Below are 11,096 nucleotides of genomic sequence, written 5' to 3' on the forward strand. Positions count from 1 at the left end.
ACCTGGAGGCTTCTTAAAGAGGAGTTTCAACACCCTGATAATAAAGAGTTACAATAGTCCAGCCTGGAAGTAACAAATGCATGGACTAACTTTTCAGCATCATGCCGCGTCAGTAGCTTCCTGATCTTTGTGATGTTCCTCAGGTGAAAAAAGGCACTTCTAGAGACTAATTTAATGTGTGAGTTGAAGGAGAGATTTTGGTCAAAACTTACTCCTAGATGTTAATGAGATACCATCTAGAGTGATCATGTGATCTAATCTATGCCTGAGAGGTTTAGGACCAAACACCATGAGCTCAGTGTTTCCTGAGTTAAAGAGGAGGAAATTTGAAGACATGCAGGACTTTATGTCTTTAAGACAGGTCTGAAAAGCTGATAGCAGAGGATGGTTTCGATCCATCGACCTCTGGGTTATGGGCCCAGCACGCTTCCGCTGCGCCACTCTGCTGGACAGCAGGGAGATACTGCCCACCTGTTCATCCTGCACAACCCTGATTGGCCGTTGCGGCATTACCAAGTCGATTAGGTTGATTTTTTTTGTCTTTTTAAAGTGAATGAATTCACACCATTTATGCAACTTGACCACATTTTGCTCCTGTGTTGTCACATTGATTCATTCAAGCTGATACCGGTTGTGTCCGCGCTGAATATCTGCACTAACTTTAAGAAGAGACTCTCACACTTATCCTGTGACTTCAGCCTCTGTTTTTTTCCCCTCCTCGGTGAGTCTGCCATCACTCTGCCAGTGTTTCCGAGAGGGGCACATCTGTTGTGAAGGGAGCTGGTGCGCAGTGGAGAGACGCTGCAGGGCACTGAGGACATGGAGGACCTGGACAACAACAGCCTCTGTTTAAAATGGAAAGCCAAAGCCAGTGCTGTATTTTAATGACTCATCGAGCCACTTTTCCAAGGAGGAAAAGACAGGAAGTGTCCAAATGTGAGCTGCTGGTGACCGCCACCAACCGGCCTTTGTTCGGTGTAAGAAGGCGGCGATATAAAGTGAAAGAAACAAACGTGTTGCAGACTGTGGAGGACGTCTCTGTGACTTAATGAGCAGCTACTGACTGTAAATTCTGTGGGGAAGAAATCTGACTGAATATAATCCAATTTTTTATTAAGGTGAGGCACATTGAGGAGCATCAGGGGTCCAGTAAAGGGGAAGTGATGGTTTTGAGCTGGTGGCCACAGACCGTCTCCATCTCTTTACTGTTTTACAGGCATAGGTGGAAATCTTAGGGGGATAAGGTGGATGTGTGTAGATGGAGTTGAACAATAAACAGATTTTTTTTACAAATAAGACTCGTGACAACACAATCCCTCAAAGTTTTATCATTGTGTCCTCCACCCCTTCAATTCCCTCCCAGTGGTTCGATCCACTGGTAAACAGCTGCTGCTTCCTGCATTACTCCCAATTCTAGTGAATAGTTGGATTTCCATCTTTCTCCGGAGCGACGGGTCTCCTGGTTCTGCAAGTAGCACGTAGTATAACTTCGGTTTGGAAGCTTTCTGGATTTTCTCCCCAAAATAGTTAAAGCAGAACCCGTTAAACTGAAATCACCTCATTCGGGTTGAGGTTAGCGCTGTCCCCTCTCAGTTGGGAGGGTTCCGATTCAAGGCCCCAGCGCCGCGGGTCTTTATCCGTGGACGATGCATTTACTTTAACTTTAGTAAAAACATCTCACCTTTCAATTATTTTAACCAGACAAAAATTGAATTTGTATATTGTGTTTTGCTAAATAGTATAATGGCGACTTTGGTGTCCCGCTCAATATTCCCAGTTGAGGAAATGTTTATTGTCCCCGCCCCGCTTGCCTAGGTGAGCTTTTCTTCAGAGGCACTAACCTGATGTGGTATCTGCAGCCCACAGATCTGCTCAGGTAGGGCAGCTCCTCTAGGATGACACCTCCACACTTCCTTTATGCAAGCAGGAACAAAAGGAGCTCTGCCAGCGCTCCACACAAGGACCTCCTGCCGCCCTCCTGCGTGCAAGATTTTGCCCAGACTGTCAGAAACAGGGCGGCATGAGGAAAACACACCCTTAAGTGGGGCCCGAGTTCACAGCCTGGTGCTGTACCATGCTGCAGCTTCCCCAGCGACCCCCTCTCTTCATTAGATGTAACATAAGAGATGTGGGGAGGCTACAAAGAGACTGATGCTCCCTGGAACGCCCTCCAGGGTGGTGGACAGTGATGGGAGGTATACCTGTAGAGGGCCTCAGAGACCACCTGCTAGGCACAGGTACCCAGACATCTGTTGGGTATCAGCGACTCAACAGCAGACCATATCCTGGCACAGTGAGCTTCATCCTGGTTTCTTCTAGAATTCCCAGCGCAGTGTGGTGAGCGGACTGATGCCCTAATCCAGGTCCGGGAGGAGAGTGTCTGTCGTCCCATCGGGAGCATGCCCAGATGTTATAGGGTGTGCAGACAGGCACATGGGGGCCATACACACTGCTGAATATTCCGATTGGTCATTCATAGACGTTGGATTGGCCACTGATGTAATAGTCATGATTGGGCTGAAGAGTCGGGTTTCTACCGACTGACATCAGAACACGTCACACTAAGTGATCAATAAGTACGTAGTAAATAAGAGCTCTGGCGTGTGATTTCCTCTTATTTAAACAGATTTTTTTGGAGACTGCAAATGGAGTGTAATAACTGAAGCAGCGCATTTCCTGATTGTTTTTTATGTTTGAAAGCGCACCTCAGAACGCTGCTCAACTGTTTCCAATGTAGCATAATTGAGGTTAATAATGAGGTTAATTAATGGCTAATTTAAATTATAAGGAGAATAGGCATAACAGCGTATCGCATGCATATTACAATGACACTAAACAACACGTTATGGTGCCAATGATGTTAGACAAAGAACCCCACGTGCAGCTACATACACACGTTCTTCATGGTCACAATCAAGTGTTCTGTTAACGTTTTGTTATCTTTCACTAGATTTCGCTTCCTGTCGTGTTTCAATAGAAGGTGCAGCTCGCCGACACAAGCGTCACCTACAGGTGTGTGGCACGAACATCTCCAATGTTTTTCTTTGAATAATATTTTACTCATGTTCAAACAAAGGCTGGAGATGATCTATACCAGTTTGGCTCTATTTCACCCTGATAACTTTATACTTTGATCGGTCCATTATTAGAGAGGATAAAAACTCTTGCTGTTCTCTCTGATCCATCACTTTCCCTCATTGTGCGTTTAAAAGAGGTGGAGAAAGTAACCGGTTTCCATCTCCAAAAGGAATAGAGTCAAGCTATCATGTGTTTGCCTTTGTCCATGCCTTTGAAATGGGCTTCTTTCAACACCACTCATCCATGGTGTTAATCAACTCTGGCTGGACTTACTGGGCTCGATGGGGCAGAATCAGGTGGGCGCAGTGGGAATTAATCACAGCACGCTGAAGCGTCTCTCCGGCAGCTGTCCGCCTGTGCCGTCCAGCTCATTGACCAGGCCTGTCTATGAAAACGGGGCTGCATAATTCTACTTAATCTGTGAGGAGCAAGAGGGGCTCAAGGCCCGTCACAGTCAGTGCATTCCAGTACAGCTGGCGTAATGCTAATGCGGCCTGCCAGGGCTCCCCAAGGACAGAGTCTGGCTTTAGGGAGCAAAGAGGAGGACTCATTCTGCCCGTGCCAATCCGTCAATGAGGAGAGGAGAACTGTATCTCCAGGTGCTCCCGGAAACGGCCAGAGAGAAGGAGAGAAGAGAGACGCGAGCGGTGGTTTGCATGTCTGTAGAAGCTAGAGACATCCCACACGTGGACGCCAGGATTAAAATAACGACAAGAATATTTCAAGGTCAGAGCGAGTGACTCATGGAAGCCGTATCATTTATATCTTTACAAAATACAGCAAGAGAGCTGTTAACAGGAGAATGGTGAATTGAACTGAAAGATTAAAGCTTTCTTTTTAAATTGAGTTGGATTTTGCTGTCTGGATTCTAACTTCTCGGTCCACGTGTCCGTTGATGCGTTCACATACGAATAAATGTCAGAACTGTTGTTGGAAAGTTGGACAAAATGTTTGCTGCTGAGACTAGCTTCACACGTCCAGATGTGTGAGCAGAATCATAGCTAATCAGGGCCAAAACCAAGCTTAAATTCCTGTGTTTCCCCACTTGAATCCACAGATGAACAGAGTTTTGCTAAACTTTGGGACTCTTCATCCAGCAGGAAAACAAGGTAGCGACTTTTGCCACTTTCTTAATCACTTTCTTGTAAACTCAGATGAAAACATTTGCTGTGGAACTGCTACCATCCGCTGATCTGTAAGAAATTCCTCAGCTTTTTTAAACTACCATTTTTGAGTCAGCTGTGTTTGTCCTCTGGGGACCACGAATGTGTCCGTGCGTGTCTGTTTGTGGGTTGCAACATTGAACATCGGCCGTGCTCAGAAAGGTTTAATCAATGCTCCTATTATTGGCTGACTGCTACAGATAAGAAGAAAAGCCGAGCAGAGTTTTCACACCATAATGAAGGGGGAAAAATAGCTTTCGCACCACTTATGGCTCCGGCTGCACGTCTGTCATCGCAGCTTTTAATGCAGGAAGACTTCAGCGCTAGTTATTTTCACAGAGCAAGTGCTCTAAAAGGCAATATCTGCAAGATAATAACAAGAATAAAAGGCCCCTCTGAAGAGTCCACCGATGCGTAAATGCTAAATAATGGTCCTGAAATCAGCAACGGAGGCACAAAATGATCATTTCAGCCAAGACACAGGTGTTTCATGGACTTTAAACAGACTTTCCATGTTGTATTTGAGATATAGACTCTACTTTTAATGAGAAATGACTGGAATATTAGTTAAAACATGCACACACACATTTGTGTGGGTGAGTTTTCTTTTCAATTGTGACTGTATTATTTTTTACATTTGGGGAGGTTTCCGACCCGGAACCCCAAATTTCTGCGGGTGGTTAAATTGATCTTCACTCCGGGTTGTGGAGTTGGGTCGGATACTTATTCCTGTGTTTGCAGCTGTATCGTCTAGGAACATGTAGCTTGTTCTGTGTGTAATTTTATGAAGCAGTCATCTCTGATAACACATGCAGGCGAACAGTTTTGTAGGAGAAATCGATAAATTAAGAACTTAAAAATCTCTCGCCTGTGATATCGGTTATATCTCATTAATCTTTATATCAACTTAAATGATCCCTGCTTCACTTCCTGGCCAATATAAGTCGGATTTAAATGTAAATATTGGTTTGGTCTCACCTGGAAGAAAAAAGTGGCCTAAATCAGATTTTTTTTTGAGACTGAACCTCACAGGCATCTTGAAATCTGACTTTGAATCAGAACCAAATCAGATACGGGCCAGATGTTTTGTCGGAAGTCACGTCACATTTCATCCGTCCGCCTCACAACCGGCAGTGATAGAGGAGGGAGTCATTGGAAGGACAGAGAACTGGAGGACTGTTTGGACGTGTGCTCAAGCTGTGATGAGAGCTTTCTGCCCCGACTGATCTCTATTCTAGATGATGCCGCCACACCTCTGAGGAACTGCGGCCGTTGCAAGAGTCAGCCATTAAAAGTGGTGTAGAGCCGCACAAAAAATAAAAGGAAAACGCATCCGAACTGAAAGACCTGCCGTGTTACGGGAGCCATTAGTAGCAGATTAAAACATTCGGAACAGTTTGTTCATTCATTCAGTCTGTTCTATTAGATCAATAATTCACACGCACCTTCACTGTTGTTTCATTAATTTAGCGGTCAAATGCAAACATTAAAGTATGAATGTAATAATACTTGAAATGGCATCAATCATTGACGTGTTAACCAAGCATTGCTCATTCCATATGCCGCATTATTTAAGCAGACAGCAGCTCCATCCCTTTCAAGCATTTTATTTTGTGCTGTTTGCCCCCCCCCCAAACAAACCCCTTATAACACAGGCCCAGGTTGTTTTACATTTTATTAATAGCAACATCAGAGTACTAAATGTACAGAGGACGAGTCCAATGAGAATCGCATTTACAGTGCTTGCAAATACAGAGCTTAGTAGTACAAGAGTAACCGAATCAAAGTCACCTGGCGATCGAAACATTTACCAATAACTACAAAAAGAAGAGGTGTGATCCATTAGACACAAAATCAAAAGTTGTACAACATTTAGCCGTCACAGAGACAGACTGGAGTCCCTTCTGTGGAGGTGTGTCGTGTGTGCGTGCGTGTGTTTGAGTGTGTGTGTCTTTGTCTATACCATAGTCTCATACAAAATCGAACAGAGGTACTCATCGATATATTAAACACAAATATAAAAGTTTCAGAGTCACAAAGTACAAACTTCAGTTTTATGGCGGTAACACAACTGGAGTCACGCCCCCTTGTGGTGGGTGTGAACGGTGGGCGTTGTCGGCACGCATGAGAAAACAACTGTGTTCCTTCCCCGAAAAAAAAAAGAGGTTTACAAAACAAAGCTATACAGTTTCCAGCCACCTTAAACGCGGTTTTGAACCCTCCGAGCAGCTGGATAACGAGCAGACCCGAGTTCAAGTTGGCTTTAAGTCACCTACAGCTCGACCAGAGCAAGAACATGGCGGCTAGTCTCCAGCTCAGCGAGGATTATGGGAGAATGGTGATGCTGCAAAGCAACACTTGTATTTCTTGTTCGTATTTTTAACTTCCCAACCCTTTCCTGTACCGATAAGCGCTGACGGCTGTGGAGATCCGTCCCCGTTCCAGGAGGAAATGGAACGATGAGCCGAGGAGCGCGAGCCTTCTGTGTTAGATTAGTGGTTTCTGAGAAACAATGACAGGCTACAGTCTAAGAATGGCTTAAAAGCAGATTAAGATACATATCAGCTATAACATCGTCGCCTCTTTGAGTTTTATCGTCCACGTTTAGTTCCTTTCCTTTCCCTGCTGAGTGTCACCTGACTCTTTTCCCACGCTGCCACCAAAGCTATATGAGGGAGGGGTTTGCTATGCTAAGATGCCAGACGTCTGCGATTAAAACTGTGTCAATACATGGATACGGGACATTGGTTCCTCCCCTTTCATGCCGGCTCCCAGTGATACTTGGAGGGGAAACGAACCTTGGCTTTAGGGATATTCAGTCAGCTCCAAACAACATCTGTCAATCACTTCTCCTCGGTATCTCTGACGTGCAAACAGGAGTCACGATCCCTGAAAATGAGCGAGCGAGTCATCTCTCATCCCGACAAGCACCGCGCTGCTGATTGATAGCTTGCTTGAGCGGAAGGTTCGGAGGGATGTACGAGATTCATTTGCTGTGAGAAAAGGCATGTCGAGTCTTTGGTGTCTGGCTCAGACTTCCCCCAACCTCTCTGATGTCTCTGAAGCCCCTTTTCCTGCCAGTCCTGCTCTCATATTCCGTTCCCCCCCACCATAAAGCCGAATTTAGCGGGAACACATTACGCACCAGCTGTTCGGAAATACAAACCGAAAAGGCGAAAAAGTCGGAAACGCATTTCCATACAGATCAGTTTGATTTCATGTGTGGATGGAAATGAAAGAGGGGGAGGTGTGCACGTGTCAGATGGTCCGGCCGTGCTCGCTTAATATGTATTGGCCGACCTTTTTTCACAGACAAATCAGGATCTGCGTTTCCCTGGAAGTGCAGCAGAACAAGAAAGCAGAGCAACAATAAATTCCAGTGTTGACAAATCTGTCACCTGTAATTTGGACATCCATCCATGGACATTGGAGGATTTGTCGATGCACCGTGTCTAAAGATCCAACAAGGACTCCGCATTGTTCATTACTAAGCTGTTAGCAGATCCTTGGCTTGGGAAAATTCAAGTGGACGTTTCTGGACAGTTTTTTCGAAGACTTTTCAACCCTTCGACCTGGACGACTGAGAATGTTCATCGACAGTTAGCGAGCGTGAGTGGCAAAAGGGGCTCCCCCGTCGTTTGTGGTTGGATGTAATGGGGAACCATACTGGGTCGCACCTCTTGTCTAGCCGCCAATATTCGGAATACACACAGCTGACGGTGGAAACATGAGCAAACCGTGCTGTTCCACACTGACCTGAACTGTACTGCTCGCTTGAAATGCAGCTTAATCACAACTCGGGCTTTGCGTGTCGTGTGGAGAAGAACCCAGGGAACATTTTCGTCTATCTACATTTAAAGGATCGTTTGGAATTCATGCAACTTTAGTCTCCTCTTTCCATCTTTTGTTGAAAACTTTGTATCCAAAAACATTTGATGTTAAGATCCTGGAATTCAGAGACGCCAGACCATTGTACGGAAGAGTTCTGACAAAATAAAGGTGGTGGAATTTTAAAAAGTATACAAAACCAAGCTGTTGGAGTTACTGGCCAACAACCAGTAAGGCCTAGGTTGAACACTTTTGAGAACATACTGCCCATTTGCCCGCTGATCTCAATGCCGTCAGAACTGATCTAGTCAGAACTGATCTGACTCGGAATAGAAAGACATTGCTAGTTCACTTACTTTGAGGCAGATGCTAACTTGAACATGCTAACATGTTTTACAATGTTCTGTAACTCTTTGATGTTCAGCAACAACAGCTGAGTTCCGTACTTTGCCCCTTAATATCGCTTCAGGTTCTTTTCAGCCTGTGTTACATCCAAGTGTTGGACACAATCAACAGCTAACATCACTAAAAAGACTTAAATAACACCGCACGGATCCTACAAAACATCGATTGTGATTGTTTAGTGGAATCAGGTTACAGGTAATGTCAAAAGAGAAGCAAGCACATCTTTTCATTCATCCAATCGTCATTCCCTGATTGCTTCATGTGACCGTAAATGCTAGTCTGAGTGTTTGCGATCATTCATTCCTGGTATGATTGTGGTAACATATATACAAATACAAAAGGAGAAGTTAATACAGAGTGAGGATGCAAACCAATCGCAGTTTAGTTGGTTTTCTTGGCAGCTACTGTTGGACTTGAATGAATTGGATTTCTGGGATGCAACCTTAAGCTGAAGTCGAAGAACTGAAACAACAGGAAGTCACTGATGTTCTGGCCGACCGTGAACGCAACAGAACCAAAGACACTGTGGGATTCCAAGCCGATCAGCGCTCTTTCACACATTCTGCTTGGAAAGGGTTCTCCAGTCTCTGAACTACTGCAGCGTCTACTGAAGTATTATAGTGGTTAGCTAAAGTTATAATACAAGTACTGCCCGAGAAGTGCAGATAGGAAGCTTGGCACAAGGTTAGTTCTGTCTGAAAAGAAATACTGCCGTTACACATGTAAACAAAGACACTATCCCCATCCTAGATTAAACCTTCCCAAAAACTGGAGAGGCCTTGAAAAATATAACACACCTGTACACAAATAGAAGCAAATATATAGAAAATACATTTACACATGTATAATATACAGCAAGTTTTGCAACCCTCTTTCTATTAATACTCTTCGTTCCAAAAAATAGAGGTTACGTCGGATACTCCCCAGCTTAGCACGCACAGGTGAGGCTGAAGTGAGGCGTGGGTCGTTTTTTTGTTTCTTTTGTTTGTTTGTTTTTTGTCTCGTGGATGGGCAACAGCGGAACATTTGCACCACAGTGTTCTTCCCAGACTGTCTCAGCACGGAATGATTCACATTTACTGATGCTGATCTCATTGGGACAAACCTGCTGACTCAAAGAAAACCACCAAAGGGGGATTAAACCCTTCCTGTACATATTGCTGTCTGCAGCCAAACATGTTTACAATTGCAGAATTGTACTTTGTGCTTTGTTCAGGCCCGCAGCACAACAGAAGGTAGATAAATAGCCGTCTTTTTAGCACGCGTGGTGATTTGTTCTTAGAACTTTGTGGTTTATAGCAAATGCACCGGTGCTAAAAGGCTCTTAGGAGAGCAGAACTGTCCCTCCTATCCAGTTTTCCCTCACACTGACTTGACAGAGACAGATAATTTTGTAGAATTGTTCTGTTTTTCACCACATTCCTTCCATCATATATCTCTAAGCTAGTGGTCTGGGAACGTCCCACGTTAGCCGGCTTTAGCAGCTCCTTTAAAAACATGCTGGTCCATACTTGTGTTTCTATTCCAGCTACCTGGTAAATATTTTGGGCAGTACTCACTGACGACCTGTGGAAGCCACTGTCAGTGTTGCAGCTCAGGTCTAAATGGTCATAATTTAGCACGGGAAGCTGCTGGAAACAACGAAAAAAGTGCGCAAGCAGCAGAGCTAGTCGGACCTGAGGCAGTTATGATATCTGATAAATCCACTGCTATAGATTAGCCAAAATATGTATTTATCGTAAGACTGATGTGTCTTTTTTTTTTTTACACGAGGAGCAGACTTGGGATAAATAGCAACGAGTGCTATAGGTTAGCTTTCCTAATTTAGGGTGTTTTTTTATGATCAGATGGGAGTATTTGATTAACTTAGAAGAATCCCAAGTGTTTCGGACCTCCACCGTTAAGTGTAAAAAAATAGATAAAACTACTATGTATTTTTCTTAAAATGGGACAACAGTTTGAGAAGCATATGTTTTCTTTTCTCCATCATCTCTCTTTTCCCACTGAATACAATACAGTTTCATGTAAATAGTTTTGACTCATTTTTGTAACACAATTCTTAAAACTAGTTCAAAACATATACAAATACATTTGTGTAACATTTTTATCGTTCACATTTCTTTAAAAAAGGAAAACAAAAGTGTAGTTGGAGTGGATATAGGGTTAATATAGCACTCTTTGTTCTGTCCATCGGTTGATCTTTAAGCCTCCTTCTACCCAGGTTTTGGCACATAGTGGCATTATTGGCACATTGTTCAGAATAACAGTTCTTCCTCCACCCACGGCAGCTTCAAGGGTTCCATTTCCCCCCCAAAAAGTCAAGTGTTTTACTTCCTCCATGTTTTTTTTTTTTTCTTTTTCGTAGACGATGTCCAGAGTCATTCCCTCACACATCTGGTAAATACACCGAGCAGTACTCCATCTAAACGACTACGCATGTGTTTCTGGAGATACGGGGAGGGGGCAGCGGTGCGGCTGCTCTGCTTGTCATCTCTAGAAAAATAAAAATATCTTCGCATGTTGTCCAAAGAGAGATCACGCTAATTTACAAAAAAGAGATGTTTTTTGTGTGTGTGTGTGTCTCCTTTGTCCAGCTGGGTCCTGTGGAGATGCAGAGAAGAA

General features: G+C 44.1%; 1 protein-coding gene and 1 non-coding gene across 2 annotated transcripts in view; both read right to left on the reverse strand.

The window, feature by feature from the left end:
- Window positions 1-375: 375 nt before the first annotated feature.
- Window positions 376-447, reverse strand: trnam-cau (transfer RNA methionine (anticodon CAU)). The gene has a single exon. It is a non-coding gene; the product is annotated as a tRNA-Met (tRNA).
- Window positions 448-5,898: 5,451 nt separating this feature from the next.
- Window positions 5,899-11,096, reverse strand: part of ajap1 (adherens junctions associated protein 1) — a 33,708-nt gene continuing 28,510 nt past the window's right edge. The window contains exon 6 of the mRNA XM_057041018.1: window positions 5,899-11,075. The gene's annotated coding sequence lies outside the window, so the exon portion shown is untranslated. The remainder of the gene's footprint in view (window positions 11,076-11,096) is intronic.

The sequence above is a fragment of the Takifugu flavidus genome, chromosome 8, assembly GCF_003711565.1.
Source record: "Takifugu flavidus isolate HTHZ2018 chromosome 8, ASM371156v2, whole genome shotgun sequence".
Lineage (NCBI taxonomy): Eukaryota > Metazoa > Chordata > Actinopteri > Tetraodontiformes > Tetraodontidae > Takifugu > Takifugu flavidus.